Source organism: Micromys minutus (genome assembly GCF_963924665.1).
Source record: "Micromys minutus genome assembly, chromosome: 18".
Classification (NCBI taxonomy): Eukaryota; Metazoa; Chordata; class Mammalia; order Rodentia; family Muridae; genus Micromys; species Micromys minutus.
This window is the reverse complement of record NC_137953.1, coordinates 49087712-49111400: the sequence shown is the minus strand read 5'-3', so window position 1 is coordinate 49111400 and position 23689 is coordinate 49087712. Positions and strand designations below refer to the sequence as shown.

Here is a 23689-nt window from a genome sequence, read left to right as displayed (position 1 = left end):
ACAGACTCATCTTACCTTTCTTCACCTGAAATGGCCTGCCCTTTACTGGGGTCTCCTTTACCCCTCCTCTCTGGTCCCTTCCCTTCTGCTGGGCAAGCCCCAGCATTCCTCCAACGGCTTGGCCTGGTCAGCTTGAACCACATTTTGTCGGCTTGCCCTGGGCAAAGGGGGGAGTTTATGGCGCAAAGTGGGTCCGAGACTACCCCTGGGTTAGACCCCTGCCTTGCCCCATCCGCTCCTCCCAAGCCCTGGTTGCGGCGCTTCCTGGGCGGATGGTTTGGACTTGCTGCTGCAGCTGCGGTTCTGCTGTGTCATGCAAGAAGGAGGCGGCGGCGGCGGCGGCGGCGGCCGGAGCTGGAGGGGGAGGAGGGGAGGAACCTGATCCTCGGTAGCGAAGGGCTGGAGGCAAACACCGAGCTCCCCCTGAGCCGCTTGGGAGCTGGGAGGGTTCTGCTACCCTGAGGGGCCCTCCCCGCGGGGCAGAGGGTAAGTGGGGCTACGCAGGTGGTCGCCTTGGGAAGGGAGCGCGCAGGGGGGTTAGGTGGGACGGCGGGAACCACTAGACGCTACCCGGGCTCCAAGGAGTCAAGTGTCCGACTAATAGGAGCCCAGGCTATAGAAAAGATGGTCAGCCAGCAGCAGCAAGAATAACTATTTGCCTAATGACAGTTGTCCCTAGCCACGGGGTGGGTGGAGTTGTAGATCCCGAACTCAGGACCCAGCTAGAGGCAATGATTCAGGGTTGCAGGAACTTAATCCCAGCAGCCCTGGCGCTGTAGGACACCCTTGAAAAGCAAAGGCCAACACACCCCAGGTTCCTCTAGCCTTTCTGGACTTTCTGGGTTGTCTTCTTTAAATCTAGGGGAAAGGCTGGGAAACCGGCCCAACCCCACTTTAGCCACAAAAATAACGCTCTTGGCCAGTAGCCCTGGATAAGCAGCCTCTGGTGCAATTAAACAATCAATAGGAAAAAGCCCACCCTCCTCCCTCCTCCGTCCTCTCTCCTCCCCCCAGGCTCCTTCGACCAAGGTAATTCATGGGGCTTAAAGGAGAAAGAAAATGTGGTACAGTTTGCCCTATCCAAAACGTCAGTCAGTCTGCCACGACACAAAGGGCCACCTGTACACTCCACGGTTCACCTGCCTTCAGAGGGATGCTTCTGAGAGACACAACCATACAACTCCAGGTAGCAAGAGGAGACCACCATAAACTCCTGACAATTTCACCGCCATCGCCCTGTTTCCCCCCAGGGGAATTGGAAACCTAGACTTGAGGGCAATGAACTGTAGAGACAGGCTGGGCACATAGGAACATTGCTCTTTTCACCTGCCCAAAGTTCTCAGGACGACTATTATTTATTTATTTATTATTTATTTATTTATTTATTTAATATTCCTTTCCTTGTCCCTCCTGGAAATCTCAAGAAGCACTTTCTGAAACGTTTTAATGTCAGTGGTACATTTAGAAGTAGGGGTTGAGGGGATTAACGGAAAGGCTAATGACTGTCTCAAAAGCACATGCGGTTGCTAGGGAACTCAAGCTCATCCCGCTCTCTAATCACCAGTGTGTTACAGGGAAATCAAACTGCTCCGGGTGTTATTAAAATGAATGGCATTTGGTTAAAGGCTTCTTTGCTTCTGTTGTAGCATCCTGGATTATTATCGATTGCCTCACACCCACATACCTTGTTTTCCTAATTTGATTTCTCCATTTGCGTCACTGCCAGGGACACTCAGACTAGACCAGTCAGGTTCACTTCCTGTTTCTCAGAACTGGTTTATATTTGGTCTCTGTGCTCTAGCTGGTAAGACATTATCACGCTGATCCTCTTGGAAAGGGATCTTCGCTTTCTGTTGACAACAAATTATCCCAATTAAATGCTAATTCTCGTGGAAAATGTCATTGTAGGAGGGTTAAGGCACCACCAGGCTACTTTATTAGCCGTTTGAGAAAGTCGTTCTTGACCTGTAAAGCCAAGAAAAACCCATTGCCCCCCCATCTCCTCCCTTTGTCCCTCCCCCCATCAACCCCCCCCCAAGCATCTTCATTCCTCAGCTTTGGAACTAAAACAAACGAGAGATGAGAAAATATTTAAGTACGATATTTCCAAGATGAAGCATAAAAAAGTACACATTGAAGCTGGAGGAATCGTTTGACTAAATAAGGCCTAGAATTGAATTCATTCCAGGCCCAGGAAGGACAGATAACCATGGTGTGGCATTGTGACCCTGACAGTACAAACTGTGATTGCAGGGCTACTTTACAAATAGGAAATCCCATCACCTTGAGAGCTAAATGTCTTTTACTGATTCCCCTATGTCCCTAATAAGACTGCCTTGCTTTTTATATTTTTGCTTCGAGTTCCTTCCTCTTTATAACAAGAATATCGCCAAGGCAATAGCAGAAAGATAAGATTATGTAAATAAGTGGGCTCTGATGGGGATGATTTGTTTGATGAAAAATAGAGCACATATGGCATTGAAGAAAGATTAGCTCCCACTTCTGTGCACGGGATGAGCTTGGGTAGCCATCTTGGGTCTTTGCATGTCCGTGTCCTTATGGAAGCTTAGTAAAAAAATCTCAACATTGCTTTCAATTCTAATTTTTCACATTTGATTGTTTTTAAATATGCATTGGTGTTTTGCCTGCATGCCTATCTGTGTGAGAAGACATGTATATCTGCATAAGGGTGTTAGATCTCTTGGAACTGGAGTCACAGACCGGTGCGAGTTGCCATGTGGGTTCTGGGAATTAAACCAAGGTCCTTTGGAGGAACAGTGTTCTTAGCCACCACCGAGCCATCTTTCCAGCCCTTAGCTCGATCTGTCTGTCTGTCTTTTCTCCCACCTCCCCTCTCTATTTCTCTCCCCTCCCCTCCCCTCCCCTTCCCTTTTTCTCTCTTTCTCTCTCTCTCTCTCTCTCTCTCTCTCTCTCTCTCTCTTTTGCATTCAACCTTTAATACCTAGCTGTAAAGATTGGGAGATTGGAAAAAAAATGATTGGGAGATTGGGGGTGGGGTTCATGTAAAAGGTGATTTATTATTAATGCAATGAGCTTTAATGTTAGTTGCCACATGAGTAAGATCTACCTTGTTTCCTATGCATTTCTTCTCTCTTCGCCTTGTAGTGATATAGAAGCAACAATCTAAAAGGTACAGAAGTTTGTGAAGCCAGTCAAAGGCCTTGCAGTTACTCCAGATTCAGTGAACTCCTAATGCCTCCATCAGCAAATTGGTGGGATGATGGAGGAAGGGCTGTTTGAAAACAGTTATCAGTTGGATTCTGATGGAGCCAAACATCTATCTCCACATGCTTTATAGAAACATATCTAGTTGTAATTTAGACCCCCTCAGATTCAGCATATTAAAAAGAATAGTGTGGAGAAATATGAGATTTGTACTGGAAAGAAAAGTCTTGGCTTTGAAACCCAACTCTGTTACTCAATTCATTATTGAGTGCTTACTGTGTCACTAGAAATACAAAGGTAAATAAAACACAGAGGATGGCTTGCAGGATCTTACCCAGTGAGAACACACATGAAAACACAGTTGGTCATGTAATAGTGAGTTGCCATCTACAAAAGAGCTCAGAGGAGGTGCGTAGCTACAGAAGTGAGTAAACCAGCCAGAGAAATACAATAAAGGAAAGGGATATTCCAGACCACCCCATCCCCACAAAGCACTGTATGTCAAGAATTTAAGGTAAAAGAAGGCACACTCACAGAGTTGCTAAGCCTAGAGGATAGTGTTCAGCAGGTAGAAGAGGCTCCACAGAGACTTACATTGCATGAATGCACAGAAGTCTTGAAGAATAAATGGGCTTCTGCGTAGTGAAAGGCTTTGTCTTTCTAAGAAGTTTGGTCTTACTCTAAAGGTAGTAGAAAGCTGTTGATTGATTTTTTTTTAATATTTCTTTATTTAATGTACATTTATGTGTGCCTGAGTGTATGGTATATAGCACTAGGGATAGGAGCCAGAGGAGATTAGGAGATGGTGTCATGTATCCATGGATACAAGCAGCTGTGAGCCATCATGTGGGTACTGGGAACCAAACCTGGGTTAATTTACGTTAATTAATTTTAAGGAACATTCTGACATAATCACTTGGCCACTTTAGAAAGCTCTCTGCTGTTGAGATAATTTGTTAGTGACACTGTAAGCTAGAGGAGTAGTCAAATGTTGTTTCACCGTCCTAAGCAAAGGGGGGAGGGGGAACCTCTTAAACCAAGACAGCAAGAAAGGAAACAGAAAGGGCTCAATAACTAAAACAAGTGGGGCTGATTATTGATTTTCTCTGCATGATTGAGAAATGGTGGCAGAATCATGATTTAAGTAAACAGGATGGCAGGATGGTAGTCATCAAGAGAGACCTTAGGAAGAGAAGCAGGACACACAGATCAGGACCTTAGTTTAATTTTAAACACACTGAGGTGAAGTGTCCATGGGATATCAGAGCGAAGCTGGGTGCTGCTTCTCAGAGGAAGCTGAACCTCAGGAGACATCTGAGTGACAGTCCATAGTTACACATGGAATCCCTCAAAAGAGAGGGTATAGGGGACAACAAATGTCATGGCAGTGCCATCGAAAAGGGCAAGTAAGGGAGAATTCTGGGGAGATACGGAACAGAAGGGAGAAGAAGCAGGGAGCTGTAGATGTCAGATGATTCTTAGATGTTTTGGGAGGAAGAGAGAGTTGAAGATCAATGAGGACTGGAAAGCCCTTGGATTTAGCAACAGAGGTCATCTACGTATTTGCACGTCGGTGAGTGGGGAAGAGTCACTAGTCAGTGATGGATGAGGGGACCTGAGAACAGAGGAGGTAGCTGGAGGAAGGTCTCAGGTAGGAAGAACCAAAGAGCTTGTCAAGAAGGAGGTGAAGGTATTAGGAAGAGAGTGAATTCATGGTCTGTGTGGCCAAGGATATATATGGTAAAAAGAAAAAGGGAAAGAACGAAGGAATAAAGGAAGGGAGGAAAGAGGAAAAAAGAAAGAAGGAAAGAAAGGAAGGAAGGAAGGAAAGAAGGAGGAAAGAGAGATGAGAGTGCCCTGGATTCTTCTGGGTTTCTGCAAATTAACTAGCATCGCACCACCAATTGAATGGAAAAATAATGTGTAGATGGTCTTGGTTCTTCTGTTTACCTAACTTGAGCATTCATCTCATGAGGACTTCAAGACAGCTCTACCTCGAAAACGTTTCACAAACATACTCTTTCTGTTTCCTTTACCACTAATTTAATCCAAGCCAGCGTCCTCTCTCCACACTCATGCTATGGCTTTCTTTACAACAATCAAAGGCAGGAGTCTCATTTATGTGTTCTTGAAAATTGTGATCCTCCTGTCTCAGCCTCTTGAGTGTTGAGATTACACATATGTGCCCTCCTCCCTGGCTCTAAAGCAATGATTCTCAACCTTACTAATGCTACAACTCTTTAATACAGTTCCTCATGGTGTGGTGACACCCCCAACCATAAAATTATTTTTATTGCTACTTTATAACTGTACTCTTGCCACTGTTATGCATCATAATTTAAATATCTGGTGTTTCTGAAGGTCTTGGGCAACATCCAACACCCAAAGAGGTCACGGCCCACAGGTGGGGAACCACTGCTCTAATGGTGTTTTCTTACTTCCATGATTGCTCTTGTTCTCCCCAGCATACCCAGACCACTGATTCCAACCATCGTGAGGCATCAATCACAGCATAACATACAGTTTTCTTCTTAGAATACTTCCATATCTTCTGCTTGCACTTGGAATACAGTCCAGAATCCTTTTCTGGCATTCCACACCCTGTGAGGTATTCTAGACCAGTGGCCCAGCTCAGTGTCCCTTCACTGTCTCATGTTCCAGTTCCACCCAGTCCTGAATGTTTTCTTTTCCTGGGATACTCTTCCGATCCTTCTAGTTTTTCTTTTTGAACATCATCTCCTCCTCCTTCCTCTACCTGAAATATCCTTTCCTATCCCCCTTCTAATCTCCATGTGCAGTTTTTCCACCATAATATTATGAAAGCCACATCACCATTTGCTTTATTTTGTAGAGTTGAGAGCTTCTAAACTGAAAACTCAGTGGAGATTCTTGCCATATAGTTGGAGCTTAACTCTGTTCAAAGGGTGTTTATAGAGAGGAAAGGGAGTGGCAGATTAGTAGAAGTTACAGAGACCAGGAAACATCTTCCAGAGGCAGGTATCGTAGCACAAACCTGTGATCTGACAGTTCAGGGAGCTGATGCAGGAGGATCATGAGGTCAAGGCCAGTCTGAGCTGTATATTGAAACTTTTGTCTCAAAAAGGGAAAGGAAAAGAAAAAGAAGTCAGCATATAATGTGTTGAGAAATGACTGTTGGTGATGATGTGCTAGGCTTTAGGAGAGTTTACAGCTCTGTTACCTTGGCATTGTCATTCTCAAACCTCAGATTACAGTTAGAAATACTCTGTGCTTCAGTTGGCTGTTATGGGAATGAAATCAGATGGTATAGGGAGCCAATAAAGAGGTCGTGTCAAGCTCTTTTAGGAAGTCAGGAATTCTAAGGGTCAATCCATAATTTCCAAATGTGAGTCCCCTGTCATAAAACTTTTGGTACGTACTAATTAGAATAAGAAAGTGAGAAGCCATTGAGATGACTCAATGAATAACGTCACTTGCTTCCAAGCCTTATGACCTGCGTTCAATTCATGGCACCCACATAGTAGAAGGAGGGAACCAACTCCTATAAGTCATCCTCTGATGTCCATACACATGCCATGGTGCAAGTTTGGTCCCCTTCCCGACAAAACACAAATAACTAACTATAGCAAAGACTGTGATTTCAAACATGGTCTACAACCATAGAACCTTAGCCTTTGTATGATCATAGAAATACCAGGGCTCCTGACTGAAACTAGGAGTTATTTTCTTCAGAAAAAAAATCAGTAACCAACCCAAAGCTCCAAAAGTAGGCAAAGTATATAATAAGCAGATTGAAACCAAAGAAATACAAAAGAAATTTAAACTATGTTAGAAAATCTCCCTTACTTTCTCAACACAGGAAGCATGCCCATCGCAAATGCCATGAGATAAATTTCCAAGAATCTGGTGGTCTGGGCAGATGGAGAAGCGGCCATGTTCTCAGTAAGAGGAAGGGCAGTGACCTCTGTGGAGGGGTCCTGGCAGTTTGTCACATTTCAAGCGTATGAAACCTTTGATCTCACAGGTTGACTTTTCTATCTTTACCCAAGATAGAGTCACACACATACTGAAAGATGACTCTTCCAGGACCTTCACCAAAGCATGATTTATAGTCATTAAAGACGGAAAGAGCCATCAGTAGAAAAGTGGTTACAAACAGAACACAGTGGTAATAGGAAGGAAAGGTAGACTGCTGTCACAGTTTGTGAGACACACTGGCCAAGGACCAGCCTCAACTTGGAGAGAGGTCCTGAGAGAAGGGGTGTTGAGAATGAGACAAACTTGAAGTCAGTCATGGGTGCAAGCTGACATGTGTTCTGCTCCAGACAGCTTTCTCTGGAGATCTCCACACAACTCATCCCAACAGCTCAGCTCTCACAGACCAAGGCTCAGTCTTTTATTTACGTATCAATTGAGTCATGGCCTTCTGATTATCTCTCGAGTCAGCATTTCGTGACCCCAGCTCCCAGATTCTTAGAAAATGACAGTGAGGATATAATTTTTTTTTAGCATTGCAAATGAATTCAGAGATCTGCCTGCCTTTGTAAGCACAGACAATATCTTTAGCTGGGTGAAATCTCACCCTGAAATTACCATTTCCAACTCGCCTGGGCCTGGGCTGACCTTGAACTCAGGAATCTGCCTGCCTTTGTATCCTCATCCTTCTGTATCTTTCTGACAAGATAGCTCATAGTGCAACTGTCTCTGTTCTTTTAGTTCTGTGAAGCACCTTACACAACTCCTATTGCATCCTTATATTTTTCATAGTTGAGAAAGTATATATTTTTGAACTCATGTTTTCAGAGTTAGTTTCTACAGATTTAAGGGCTATTCTGAAAGTCATCGTGTTCTACCATTATGCTGAGACATTAGACACACCCTCACCTCCTGGACTCCTGTCTCCAATTATCGTGGAGTCATTAACCTAGACAGAGAGGACATTCCCCAATAACCTTGGCAGGGAAAATATTTCCCAAAGGAAGAACACAAAGTTTTGTGTGTGTGTGTGTGTGTGTGTGTGTGTGTGTGTGTATTAAAAAAAAATGCCCAGCAGCTGTCAACACTCATGGAGGACCTCATTCTACATGTCCCTTCTACATGGCCGTTCAGTACATAGCACACTCCCAGACATACCAATGGGAACCGAGCTTCTCAACTCATCACTAAGTAATAAAAAAATTAGATGAGGAACAACACATGTGTTTTTGATGGGAGATTTCCATTTTTGGGGCTGAAACATGTCGGGATGAACATATCAAGGTGAACAGGACAAGAACACATGTGGGAAGACTAGTCTGAAGGATGTTTCAAAGACATATGTGAGAAAGGATGGCTGCCAGGTGAAAAGAGTGAATGAAGGGCACAAGAAAGAGCCAAGGCCCACAGAGCTGCTTTAAATACTTTAATGACAGACAGGACAGGGTGAGTGACACAGGAGACATGATCACTGTCACAATGGATTTGAAGATCCTTCTGTTATCCTAGAAGATAATAGACATGTGATCAGACGTGTGACCAGAGTCTCCGTGACTAAGATGGGGAATCTCGCAACAGGACTGAGGAGACAATTAGAAGGTCTTCCCCAGTAATGATACCTACTGTAGACCTGAAAATAGGAATCTGAAGCTCAGAAAAGCTACAGGAGCTTGATTTGTGAATTTAGGAGATCATCTAGTGTAGGCAAGAAAAAGATAAAATAAAATTTAAAAATATATCCAATATAGAGGTTAGATAGAAAAGAAGATTGGCAACAGAGACAAAACGAGAACCCAGAGAAGTTGAACTAAGGGAGTGCAGTGGTGGAGGTACCAGGAGACCGGGAACAGTATGTCACAAAGATTAAGCACAGCTCAGCACTCTTCCTCCTGAGTCCTAATGTCTTTAAGAGTTGGGAGTTTTAGACATTTTTGTGTGTCCAGTGTCTCACTCAAAATAAACGACTAGTAAATTGCTGTTAAATTGGGGGAGTGAGAGAAATAGACAAAGACTTTAGAACTTATATTTGGATCTCAGAAGTTAAATACAGGCTAAGGTTGAAGTTTAGGAGTAGAACTTACCTACTATGTAGAAGGTCCTGGCTCTGCCTCCCAGCACCACAGAATAAATAAGTAAGTAAACAGATAAATAAGACTCATTTGAGGTTCACCACAAGGAATCTTTCTTAGGAAATAGATAATCCTCTGTACTTTGTTTTACTGGAGAGCTCACAGGCAGACTAATTGCTCAGGGGACCACAGTCCTTTCTAGTAAGTACCTTCTCAGAACACTATGACAAGTATTTCTGTGTCTGATCTACCTAAGTCGTTTTCATATGTCTTTATGTCCCAGAGGATAAAAAGAACAGTTTATTTTACCCCATCCAGCGTCAGTGGCTCTCATCTGGCAAATCTATTTGGTGGTCACTACAATTCCAGAAGACACTACAGTCACTCTTAGATTCCCGGCCTCAGATTCCTACAAAGCGAAAGATGGCCCAGGCAGGAAGACTAGCTAGGGAGACCATCTAGGAAGGTTACCCTCCTAGGTGCATCCTCAGCTTCTCATGTGCCGCCTGGAGCTGGAGAAGTGGCACCATTTCTACCTGCAGAGCCACAGAACTCCATTTTGAATCATGGTGCTCACGCTGGGCAACTCACAACTACCTGTAGCTCCACCATCTGGGTATCTGACACCCTTTCTAGCCTGTAAGATTACCAGTACACATGAGGGTACACATACCTGTTAGTAAAAATGAAACAAATCTAAAGAACACTTCCAAAACTAAAATAATAGCAGTAGCTTTAACAATATTGAAAGGCTTATGACATCCTAACATTATTATGATCAGTGATTAGCAAACATCTACAAAAGATGAGATAGAAAATATTTTAGGCTTCTCTGCCTCTGTTTCAGATCCTCATTCTGTCACTGCAGTGAGAAAGCAGCCATCAAAATATATCAATGAAGCTGAGTGTAGAGGGCACATGTGCAGCCCCAGGCACCTGGGAGGCTAAGGAAGGCAGGGAATCTCCAGCTCAAGGCCAAACTAGGTTCTATAGCAAGATGGCTGGGAGAAGGACAGAAGGAAGAAAGGGAGGGTGGGAAAGAGGGAATATGGACTACGTATGGCTGTTTCAGCGAAACTATGAATGGATAACAACATTTGGATTTCATACAGTTCACCTTTGTGATCTGGTTTCACTCCAGTGTGAAAACAATTCTTAGTTTATAAGCCACACAGAAAAAGGTTGTAGGCTGCAGAGGGGCAGCGCGGAGAGAGGTTTTGCAACATCTGGCTTAGATAAACGCAAACATCTTATGAGACGAGCTGTTCACATTTGGGCTTCGTTTCTACCATTTTTCACCTTTATTTTTGTGTCTCAATTCTCTTGGACATATCTACCTATTGATTTGCACTCAGGAACAGAAGTGTCCCCAAGGAACGGTAGTCTTGGTGTGACTCACTTCTTCCTTGTGATGTACGTGGTTGTAGCTGTCACAACATTTTAGCCAGCAATGGACCCATATGTGATAATGGTCCCATAATATCGTGATGGGGTTGACAAACTCTTGTTGCTTAGTTATAGCATAGCTCTCAGTACGCTGGAGCAGAGGCATTAGCAACACGGATAGGGTGATGTTGGTTTCAGTAAGCATACTGTGCCTCTGGTCATATAACGGTATAGCAAACAGTACGATGAGAGAATAACCTACTAGTTATTATAAAGGACCATGGGCTTATGTGCTTATGATGCTATGTGTTCTGTTACTTTATTATTTTAGAGCGTAGTCCTACCGATAAGTATGGGGAATGTAAGACAATGTGCCATGTTATAGCAGCATCAATCTCTTATATCTTTATCTTATGCTTGATTTAATGTTATGTTTTGTTTATTACTGTCCTGTAAGCAATATACTGTTTTATGTGTATGTACATATATAAAACAGGCATAATATATTACATGCTGTATATATATTATATGATATATGATATATGATATATAATATATAATACAATGTATATCATATAACCCAGTTAAATAGTAGTCTCTACAGTGTAAGCTTCTGTGAGTACTCTTGATTTACCAAACAACAAAATCACTTGAGGACATTTCTTGGATCATGTCTCCCATCATTAAGTGACTCTTGACTGTGTTTTATATGATAAAGAATTCCTACTAGTTGGCTTTATAAATACATAAAACCAAGACAAAGCAGAAATGCTAATGAGTCTTGTATGTGTATGTCTTAGTTATTTTTTTGTTACTGTGATGAGACACCTTGACCAAAGCAGCTTACAGAAGAAAATGTTTATTGGGGGCTTATGATTTCATATGGTCCATGACCTTCATGGTGGAGATCATGGCAGAAGACAGGCAGACATGAAGCCAGAGCAGTAGCTAAGAGCTACATCTTGGGTCACAATCAGAAGGCAGAGAGAGAGCACACTAAGAAAGGCTAAAATATTTCGAAACATCAAGGCTTCCACGTGGAGACACACTTATAACAAGACCACACCTCCTAATCCTTCCCAAACAATTAGGGAAGCCAACATTCAAATATATGATCCAATGGGAGCCATTCTCATCCATGTCACTACAGTGTTTGTGAGTGTGTGTGTAGGTGTGTGAGCACGATCGTGTGTATGTAGGTATGCCTATATCTGTGAGTATGCTTACAGAGGTCAAAAGTTAGCCTCAATGTTGTCTCGGGAACCATCCAGGGTAGGTCTTTGGGTCTGGGGCATGGGGTGGCATGGTTGGTGTTGGCTTTGCATTCCCAGCTTGGCTTTTTGTTGGTGCTGGTGCTGGTGGTGGTGGTGGTGGCTGTTTGTTTGCTTGTTTGTTTGTTTAGAGACCAGGTCTCTCACAGGTACAGTAGACACCAGCCAGCTCTATACCTCCCTCTTTCATACCTCCCCAGTGGTGGGATGACAAACTTGTGTCACCACACACAGATTTTTATCTCGGTGTTAGGGGTCATACTCAGGTTCCATGCTTGTAGGCCAGCAAGCGTTTTAGCAACTAGGCCATAACCCCAACTCCCACTAATCATATGTGTGTTGGTATCTTGTTGTTGCTGTTGTTTGGGCTTGTTTGGTTGATTGTTTGGTTTTGTTGTTTTTAAGACAGGGTCTCACTGTTTACCTCTGGCTAGCTTGAAATTCACTATGTAGACCAGGCTGACCTAGAACTCGTAGGAATCTCTCTGTCTCTGCCTCCCAAGTGCTGGGATTAAAGGTGCATGCCAGCACACTATTCATTTACCAAATGTTAAAAATCTGCTCTTACGTAGTCCTGCCCTGGGTACCATGGAGATAGAAGAGGGTGGAACATGGATAGGAGCTCTACAGCTATTTAAAAAATCAAGTGGCTGGAAAAAAAAATCCATGAGAATTGCCCGGGTTTGTTTCCATATAAATGCATAAAAAGGATCTTTAGATGCAACTGAAGGCGGCCTGGGGGAGGGGCAGGTTGAGGTGTAAAGTCTTTTTTGCATTCCAGCTGTGTGACCTTGGGCTGATTCTATAAACCGTGTGAATTTCATTTTCCTTAATCCAAAGTGGGGATAATAATAACCACCTATGAAGGAGGTTAGGGATTAAATAAGGGGGTACATATAAATCACCTGCTCCTTGGGACATGGCAAGCGACAGATACACGTCAGCAGTTGTGGCAGTGGGGGAGCATAAAGCTACACAACTTATTCACACACAACAGCCACAGTCAGGCCGGACAGAGTAACCTGTAAGTCACAGAGTCACGGACATGTCCAGGAACCCACTCGCCTGATAAGGAACATTTGGGCGAAAATAAAAGCAGAAGCGATATTGTCACAGGAGCATTCGGTAAGGCAGCTGGCCAGTTGTCCGTAGCAACCAGCTGCTAGGTTGCCTACGAAGCTCCACCTACTTAAGGGCCGAGCTCCACAGCATCCCTTAAATGCCAGTTGTAGCTGGGTGAAAAATACATGATTCTCTCTTCCAGCAGGTCATCTGAACCCCAGACACCTAAAGGTGGATTATGCTCCCTACTAATTCTGGGCTTCTGCCATAAGCTCTGTCCCTCCCTCTGCCTTTGGGCATTGCGTGTTGAATGCCAGTCTTGCGACAGTGGCATGCTTCTCTGAGCACTAGCCTGCTTCACCGTGGCTCCATGTCTTGATCTCAGCCCTGACTAGCTTCATAGGCATCTGTATTCTTCTGCTCACGCCCTGTGTGCCCTCCCCTGTGAGGCCCACTGCAGGTGTCATGCCCTCATGGGAAACCTGCTAGAATAAGGCTGCCCTGCTTCGTGGTGAAAGCATCCCGCGTGCTTTCCCATTCTAGACTGGCCTCTGCATTCACTACCCATACCAAATGGAGCCCCCCCTCCAGTGTTGCTTCCTGTCCTCTCTCCACCGGCCGTGTATTATCCATTTCTAGCGTTTCTTGTGAACCTTTGACGGCAACATCAATAATGTTTTTCCAATACAGACGACCAGATTAGTGGCATAGGGGTATGACGTAGGTGCAATGGCGAACTTCAGTTTACTGGAATCAGCTGACGGTATTCTGCTGAGAAGCAAGCCCTAAATAAAGTTGGCACAACTAACTCCTTATTGAAGAGCCGCTATTCCATGTTTAATTCCTACCAGCCAAGAAGAATGTGTGGTCGAAACAGAAGTGACAAACAGGGGCCACTGCGCCCTCGAAATGGAAGGAGCCGGAGAAGGCAGCTCTGCACTCCCAGAGCCAACATGGATGGGAATGAGAGAACATGTACAGGAGAAGCTCTGCCTGGCCAAGAGCTAGAAAGGAAAGCTTTGGAGGGGTAACATGTCTGCCAAGTACACTTCTGTACAACTAATAATGTCAGTGAGGAAGAGGGGAGTGTTTAAAAAAATTAATGTAGTTACTTGTTTAAGTAACATTCCGGTCAGGGCCTGGTTTTTACGGAGGAAAAGGGCAGGGAGAATGGAGGGCAACAAGTTTGCTCTATCTGGAGCAGGCTGCATCCTGAGACCCCGGGCGGAAATGAGGGATGTAGCTCAGTGGGTCGTGTTTGCCTAGCAAACATGAAGCCTTGGGTTCAGACTGGGTCTGACGACGCATGCCTGTCACCCCAGCACTCTGGGGAGGCAGACGGGAGGATCAGAAGTTACTCTTCAGCCATGTAACAAGCTTGAGGGGAAACTGAATTCATGACACCCTGTCTCAAAAACTTAATAAATAAATCAATTAATAAAATAACTAAAGAAGAACACAATTAAGGGAACCCCCAAAGATCTCTAATCCCTCGGTAGATCCTGAAACCTTGGGGACTAAGAAGCCCTATGTGCACTGTGGCCCTCACCCTATGCACGCCTATGATAATGTTTAACTCATGGGGGACAGTAGCCGAGAGAGCAATATATTAGAAGAGATGTTATTTAAAACCTACATGTTGTCTATCTTCGGAACGTGCTAGCTGATGTTTTGGGATAACGGTTGGAGGCATGACTGAGAGAGAGCACAGCAGGGAGAACAGATGAATGGACTCACTGTGCAAATATCTCAAACACGGGGCTCAGACCTGCAGGAACAATGCTGGGGAGGCTGAGGTCCACAGGCAGCTGGAGTCTGCGAAAGCTCTGAAGACAATGAATGGGGTTTTTGTTTGTTTGGTGGAACCAGACCCACTGTCTTGGGCGTGCTAGTGAGTGTCCTGACCCCGAGCTGCTTGCTTCCTCAGCCCATTTGCTTTGTTTATGTCCATGATAAAGAATAATGGTGAAGGAGGAATACTGCTGAATGGGGCAGACTCGTGCTGCTGAATGAGAATTGTCTCATTCAGCTGAAGCTTTCCCTGGATCCTGTCCCTCACACATTCTCACTCAGAGTCCCATCCTTCCCCACCTCTTCCTCCTTCCTCCTGGGGTCTCATGCTGAGTGGCTGAGGGTGGCTCTGCACACGTGGCTCCATGTTCACACCCCCAGTTCTTGGAACAACAGGCGTGAACCACTGTAGTGAACTGTTTGGCTTCATTTTGGTTTGTGAGCTTTTTGATTTAGACTTTTGAGATAGGGTCACACTATATAGCCTAGGCTAGCCTCAAACTCAAAGCAATCTCACTGTCCCCAGCCCTTGGTTTATGGCATGTATGGCGTTTGGTGCTGGGGGTTAGGCTCAGACATTTATTCTTGGTGATTGTGTTCTCCACCACTGACCTCTAATTTACTCCAGGCCACTTTTAGGAATCTGTCTTTGTGATCCTACCCATACGGGTGCATGTCCACATGTGTCTGTATGGAGGCCACATGTCAACCTTGAGCATTATCCACCTCACTCTTTGAGACCCGGTCTTTTTGTTGCCAAGAGCTCAAGTATTTGGTGAAGCTGGCTAGCCAGCAAGTCCAAGGAATCCACCTGTCTCTGCATCCCCAGTACTGAGATTACAAGTGCATAGCATCATGTCTGGCTTTTTAAAGACATAGGTTCTGGGAATCAAACTCAGTTCTTCATGCTAGTGTGGTAAACACTTTACAGTCTCCCCAGTCCCCTGTATTTCCACACTCTGATTGTGCTCTGCACAGATGTGCGTTTTAATGTGAAAGCATTTTCTGAGGAGGCATCATTAGCTGTCTTTCAGCCTACTGTAGACTGGCTGTAGAGGAGACGAGGTTTGAAGTCTTACACATCTCGGTCTGCTGGGATCGATAGCTCCTGGCAGACAAGGAACCTGCTTTGTGTCCTGAAAGTGCCAGCGCTTCCAGTGGCCACCCCAGAATGTTGGAAAGAGTCAGACAGGAACTGGGACTCCATGTTGGGAAGGATATCTTCCTGTGAAGGATGGAGAGGTGGTCAAACGAGGGCCATTGCCGAGACAGCACAAAGCAGAATAGTAGAGACGTGACAGCAGACAGACAGCAGACCCTGGTCAGAACTTCCCAAGACTTCCTTGTCTTTAAAAAAGAAAAATCCCCAAGACAATGACAAGAGACCATTGCAAGCCAAGTCTGTCTGTCTGTCTGTCTCCCTCTCTCTCTCTTTCTCTCTCTCTCTCTCTCTCTCTCTCTCTCTCTCTCTGTGTGTGTGTGTGTGTGTGTGTGTGTGTGTGTGTGTGTGTGTGTGTGTCACATAGCAGGAATGTGTTTTAGAAAGGTCAGCATGGTGCATGAAGGGACATTATCTCAGATGGGGTCAGATGATAGTGGCTTGCTCTCAGCAGGACATTTCAGACTATGCCCAGCACACCGAGTATGTGTCACTGTGCCCTGCCACGGATCATAATCAACTGGGTGATTGACTTAGACCCTTAGCTGCTCCAGGGTCCATCTTACTTAGCTTTGACCCCATGAAACCGTTCCTCTGGGAAAGTCTTAGAGTTTCGGAAACACAAAACAGAAAAAGACATTGCAGAGTAGTCAAGTGAAATTCTGGTCAGTACATGCCTATACACGATAAAGAATGGTCTAAAAGGTAGGCAGGAGCCAGAGACAACATCAGAGTAAAGGACTAATTTGGAACATTTGTTGTCTAGCCTGTCTTTGGAACCTAGGCTAGGAGAGGAAACAGGCGTTTTGACCTTGATCATGGAAAAAAAAGTCGTTCCAGCCACAAATAATTAGACCTTTAGAAACCATGATGTACCCAAGTGACTCATAGGCAGCGTGACCTTCTGGGGAGAGGACCATGTCTTCTCTGTCTTAAACTCCAGTGTCTGCATCTGCAACATTCACGGAAACAAACGAGTCTCTGAATGGTAAACACTTCCTTGTCTGTTGCAACGGTGCAGATGTAGAGATACAGCCTAAGTCATCCTTTTAAGTATGCCCCACCTGACCCCAGCAGCCTCTTCCCAGAAGCCCCTAAGAGCTCTGATTCCACCTTTCTGCCCAGTGGATTAATCTGTGGCCCAGGCTCAGCCAAGGATTCCGGTATGGACACGTGACCTAAGTTCCTCCCACCGGAGAGAAGGTCAGGACTTGTGCTGAGATTCTGGCCTGGAATTGAAAGCAGCAGTCTGCAACTCTTGGAGACTGGAGAATGGGACTGTCCCATGAACCTAAAATGACAGGGGGCCTATCAGGTCCTGTCCATACCTTCCCTGGTAGAATGCGTGGTCTACATGTATGAAGTGGTGACTTCAATACACAGTGCTTGTTAACCAACCAGTCAGTCAATAAGTAGTAAGAGTCAATAAGTAGTTTGTGCCTCCTAACGCATCAGCAAAACTTTAAAATGATATATCTGTACTGATGATGTCCCAGAGAAGTAACTAGACTCATCCTCTATTAGGAGTATAAAGTAGTATATGAATTCTAGGGCTCAGTGGAGCACTGTGAGTTCAAAACCTTACTTAGCATATACAGTAAGACACGGTAGCCCAAACCTGTAATCTTAGCACCTAGGAAGCTGAGACCACAAAATCGTAAGTTCAAGGCCAGACTGAGTTACACCGATAGACTCTACCTGGAAAAAAAAATAAAGAGGAAGATCCAATAACAACAACCATGAAAACTCTCTTAATATATATGAACTGTTTATGTTTAGGATTTTCATCTCTCAAGACTTTCTCCAAAGAAAACAATCAGACATGCACACAAAATTTAATGTGGAATATTTGGTGAGGCCTTCTTTATAATACTGAATATCTGGAAGTAATCAAAGGGTCTTGAAGGAGCCATTGTGTGAGTTATGGGAGACAGTGATCAAATGCAGCCACAGGATGAGAAGCAGCTTCTCAGGTATGACATCACAGCATGTTCAGTTGCATAGATGCATGCATGCATTTTTAAATGTGTTTTCTCAAAGGGAGGCAGAGGAGGATCAGCCTGGAGAGTTGTGCAGTAAAACATATAAAGAGATAAAACCTTGGTAGTAGAAGTGAATTAATTTTCTTCCTGATTTCGGTAAATTCTAAACTACCTTGGTATTTTAGATCTACATGCAAGTTCTTATAACTAGAGAAAGAAAAAGACTCACCAGAAAGAAACTTACTATAAAATGAGAGCCCATGATGAATGAAGGGTAAATTTAAATTTCAATTTAAATGAGAGATTTGAATTCAAATGAAACTCAAAGTTTCTGATCCATATATGCCACAAAAAGTTTCCAGTTATGGGTGTGTTGTTAGGGATTGCTTAGGAGGGAAGTACCATGTGCCTGGAATTACACAACTTTGCTAAAAAAAAAAAAAAAAAAAAAAAAAAAAAAAAATCTGTTTTTCTGTTTTTCTCGTTTGGCTTTAGTCAGAGTCATGCTACATAGCCACATAGCCCAGGCTGGCCTCAGGCTTGAGATACTCCCATTTCTCAAGCTCTGACTTTGTAGCCGTGTTCCATCTGGTCCTACCAACTAAGACCATAATTTTAAAAAGAAAACGTGAATTCCAAACCCTGCTGTATGATAAGGTAACTGTTTAGGAAAAGAAAGCCCGTATCTGTCTGAGCCAGCAGGGGGTTCATTGAAGTTAAGAGCTCGTCAAGAATTCTGATTTCCTCATCCCCACGTGCCTTAAACCATAAACCTCAAAATCATCATTCCAGACCTCCACGGTAGGTAGTACATTGTTCCCCTTGGGCAGAAACTGGAAGCCTCTGATGTCAAGTGCTTGGCACGTGATCTTTCCTCCTTTCCCCTTCCCCTCCCGCCATCACTCCTTCCCTCCTCCTATCTCCCCTTTCCTCCCTCCCTCCCAGTAGTTGAAGTTACTAGGTGGGAAGATCTGAGGCATATGCGGCATACCAGGCATTGTAGAGAGGCGTCAGATGCATCCTGACAGACACTGGGATGCATCACGGGGCAGGTCTGTGCCATAGCATGAGGTGAAGTGATCACACACGAAAGTTACTGAGGAATAAAAAGACCTGGTTTACTGGGAGGTTTCAAATTGGCTAGAATCACAATTGTACTTACTGTACGCAAGGTTCTGTGCTGAAATGCTTTCCATCCGTTATCTTCCCCAGTGTAGGGAGACGCAGCTGTTACCCCCATTTATGGTGATAAACCAAAGCTCAGAGTGGCATGTGTCCTAGGTATGTGAGCATGGAACGGAACCGGAGCCAGAGTCACAGAAAATCTGACCACGGAACCCATAGCGGGTACTCAACATCGGTATTTCTTCATTTGGTCTTTGGCTCCAGTAATGGCTCAATTCATTTCTTTTACTGAAAGAAAGGTTTCTTTATCTGAGCAACAACTCAAAATGGCACAAGAGATGAGAAGAGAAGGAGAGAGAAAAACCCCGTCTATTCATCACTTCCACACAGAACCACCTGCTCTGGTTAGCACCTCAGAAACTGCCTATAGTATAGCCAACAGAGGACATCTCCCTCACCCCCACCCTCATCCCTCCTACCCTACCTCACCCCTCCTGCCCCAACCCACCCCTCCTGCCCCAACCCACCCCTCCTGCCCCATCCCACCCCTCCATCCTACCCCTCCTGCCCCATCCCACCCCTCCTGCCCCATCCCACCCCTCCTGCCCTACCTCACCCCTCCTGCCCCATCCCACCCCTCCTGCCCCATCCCACCCCTCCTACCCTACCTCACCCCTCCTGCCCCATCCCACCCCTCCTGCCCCATCCCACCCCTCCTGCCCCATCCCACCCCTCCTGCCCCATCCCACCCCTCCTGCCCTTCCCCGACCTGCTCTCAGATGATTTGGGATCAAAAAACACTGAGCTGCTTAACAAAGCCAAGACACAAATGTAGATCTGCCTGACTCTCAAACCCTTGACACTTTAACTACTAGCTAAATAAATGTTTAGTAGTAGTTTATTTAAATACAATATTTTGGGGGCAGAGAGTAAATGCTAAGTGTTAAGTGTACGATCTGGGCGGCTTGTCAACACATACAGTGCAGATAGATCTGTTGCTGGGTTTGATGGTGCCACAGACACAGGAAGACTTGGATGGAGGCTAGCATGGGCTAAATCGAATTCCAGGCCAGCCTGGGCAACAGGGCAAAATTTTGGCTCAAACATAAACTAGACCTCAAGATATGAGTTGCCTATGCATCACCTCAAGCCAGCACTGGCTGTCAGAACATCCCTGTTGGTTTTAGTTACTATGAAAAGAAAACCTATGTTCCAGACAAGGGAGAGGCCCGCTTAGGTCTGGACATCTCTTATACCAGCTGGGGACAGTTGCACTGGGGTACCAAGCTTACAGTGCTTTGCCATGTAAGGCTATGGATATCTAAAGGAACGCAGCCAGCTGGCAATCAAAACTATATTAAACTGAACTTTTTCATAAAAGCAGAGTAACTGGGAGGTCCCGGGGGCCAGCTGAAAACTGTCAGCTAGAGGGAACAGCGCTATGTGGAAGAAGTTTTTTATGGTGCAAACAGGATGACAGGAAAGACAGCTGCCTTTGGAAAAAGGCAGAGGTGAGATGGCAAATAAAAACCCAAAATATAATTGCACCTTGCATATTGTTTGGGGGATATACGTGCTAAGTAGCAGGCACTCAAGAAATAGACTGACCTGGACGCACCGGTATCCAAAAACTCAAGGTCGTCTTCGGACCAAAGGCTAGACTCCCGTCTTTACAAACCTGGCCTGCTCCTGGTTCTCACGCTTCCGAAATGTCCACATTCTGGAATTGCAGGCTGTGACGCCTGCTTTTATTCGTGTTAGGCAAGCACTGTACGAGCGGGGCTACATATTTCCAGCCTCTCATCCTGAGATCTAATGAAAAGGCTGCTACTGCCCTCCTCATGCTCTGGGGGCGGGGGGGGGGGTTGACCTCCCCCCAAGGAAGGTCACTTACTGTAGAGCCCATTCTGTCCTTCTTCCATCTGTCTCTCTAACAGCTCCTTTTCAGGCTCCTCTCTTGGTTCTTTCTTTAACCACTTTCTGCATCCTTTTCTTCAGGGGTCTGGCACATTGTGCACCATCTCTGGGCTGTCTCATGGATCATGGCGACACACCTGATCCATTACTTTCCTGCACTACTCCACCCTTTTTCCGATTTCCTCCTTACGGAGGCATCATGCAGTCACTCCAGGTTTGACGTGCTACTAACGGTACTTGGCACTTGCTCCTCTTCCCAAGCTTAGCTTTTAAAATTTCATTCTTATTTTGTGTGTATTGGTATGTTGCTTGCACTTCTGTCTGTGTGATGGTAGCTGGGGGAGGATGCCAGATCTTGGAGTTACAGACAGTGTGAGCCGCCATGTGGGTGCTGGGAATTGAACTCAGGACCTGTGGATGAACAGTCATTGCTCTTAACCACTGAGCCATATCTCCAGGCTCAAGTTTAGCTTTTGTTAATGTTGTTGACTGTCACCAGTTTCCTCTGCACTCAACCCTTTGTGTGATCTGTGTATGTGCCCCTTGGTGCTACTTATGAATCTCCTTTGGGTCTGTCGCCCCTCTCTTGCTGGTCACCTTAGTTCCATCCTGGCCTCTAGTTGGCTGTTCTGGTTCCATTTTCTCCTTACTCAGGCTCTCCCTTCATCTTCTCACAGGGTTTCAGTATAAATGACCACTGTTCTGTCTTCAGGAACTCTCAATAATTTCTTACTGCTCTCAGTGTAAGTTGAAGCTCCTTAGCTACGAGTGAAATTTTTTCTGAGTATAGGCACAGCCTACCCACCCCATTGCTGTTCACTAGCCCACACCAGCCTTTCTTCTTCTTAACAAACACTATTCTTTTATACCTCTTTGTGCTTTTCCTTGTCTTGTTCCCTTGACAAAATCAAACAACCCTCCTCCCCCAGAAAACCCTGTTTTGGAAGACTCAACCTGCCCCCCCCCCCAGAAGTGCCCCACCCAAACTGGCTGACCAGGAGGGAAAAAAAAAAAAAAAAACTTCTTTGGCTTCTCGGCAATGAGTTTGGTAATGGCATGTTGTGAGCTATTATGGAAGCTGTTTGTTTCTTTAATTATATATATTTTTTGTAGGTGGGATCAGATCATGGTTTGATACTAGGTAAGAGCTCTACTATTTAGGCAATGTCTCCAACCCCTGATATTTATTTAAAACAATGTCACCAGGTATGGTGGCTCATGAATATAATTTTAGGAGGCTGATGTAGGAGAATTGCCGTAGGTTTGAGGCTAGTCAGTGCTAGATGTGTGTGTGGGAGGTGTCTATGAGAGAAGAAAAAGAAGAGAAGGAAGAGGAGAGAGGAAAGAAATAACTTAGAGTGAGACCTTGTTTCAAAAGAGAGCTGGAGTGGGAGAGAGAGGGGGGAAGATAAATGAGGAGGAGGTGGAGGAGAAAGGAAGGAAGGAAGGAAAGAAGGAAGGGAGGAAGGGAGGGAGGGAGGGAGGAAAGAAGGAGAAAAGAAGCAAACACAGTGAACTGAGTGGCTGTTGTAGAGGGATAAGCCCAATATGGCTTCCAACACAGAGACTAGAAGAACCCAATAAGAGACTGGAGATACAACCAGTGATACACAGAGGACGGTGGGGCTGTGTGGAAGGCAGGTACAGAAAGTGTTTCCGTAAGAGGAAGTGATCATGGCCACCATGATCTTCTCTCTGCCAAGAGGCTGCTGGGAAGGTGGGATGATCTAGAATTGACCTTAGAATTGACATCCTAGAAGCCATTTCAACCTTCAAAGGCGAGATGCCCTGTGATCTTGCTGTGTGTGTAGCAGCGTGATGGGGGCGGATAGGCAGCGCATTCAGAGAGAAGGCGGATGCTTGTTAACGAGTGACGGTTGGACACAGGAAAAGCTGCTTTATAAGTTGGTCAGGCGCTGATGCATCAGTGAAGGACTTTGAGACAAGGATGTGACTCAACATAGAAACCTTTCCTTGAATAATAATGGAATCCGGAGTTGGAGCTCAGAGCCTCAGTTCCTGAAGGCTCTGTATGACTTCTTTGCTGTCTATAACATTTTCTCCTCTGGCCAGTTCATGCAGGCCTTCTCACGGATCTCTGGGACGATCCATCACAGTAGGGATATGGCTTCGGGTTTTTAGAAAGCATTTCTACCTTTCTTGCCAGTATGTGGGGTTGCTGGTAAGGCCTGTCAGCTGGCCCTCATCCTTTTGGGGACAGGTTGTCTCTAAGTCTGACTAATACTCCCAAAGAGGTGAACAGAGACCTGGCTTGTCCAACTGAGTGTATTTTAACATGCTGAACTTTGAAACATTTCAATATAAGAGAGTTAATTTAATCACGGAGGGGGTGTTAACACCTAGATTTGATAAATTTCAAGACTCAACTTAACTGTTACTTTAGCATTAGGAAGTCGAGAGAATACAGACCTGGAGGATCCCGGATTAATGTGTTGATTTTCTGATGTTTCTTTGTATGATATGCCAGATGTAGTCTAAGTTCCCAGAGGGATCATGGTACAGATATAGAAAATGTTCTAGGTAGACATCTGTGAATTAGACATTTCCCTTTATAGGATCATTTGTCTAGGGTCTGGGCCGTGACCAGCTGCAGAAACTCTTGATACACAATCTCTCTAGTTCTCCATTCATTGTCTGTTTTGCACTTCATGCTCCATGTACCAGGAACAGCCACTGCATCTTTCCGGAATGGTCAGCTCTGGGCGAAGGCTATCTTTACCCACTGTGCCGGCCAGATCTCCACTCGGTGCTCCTGAAACCACGCCT

At 45.0% G+C, this 23689-nt stretch overlaps 1 long non-coding RNA gene across 5 annotated transcripts in view; it reads left to right on the top strand.

The window, feature by feature from the left end:
* The first annotated feature begins 378 nt into the window (after nucleotides 1-378).
* The window catches only part of LOC308432471, a 155881-nt gene continuing 132570 nt past the window's right edge, over nucleotides 379-23689 (top strand). For 4 of the 5 annotated variants that reach the window (XR_013975407.1, XR_013975408.1, XR_013975409.1 and 1 more), the window contains exon 1: nucleotides 379-486. This is a non-coding gene — a long non-coding RNA (uncharacterized lncRNA). The remainder of the gene's footprint in view (nucleotides 487-23689) is intronic. The other variant, XR_013975411.1, reaches the window with a different exon arrangement.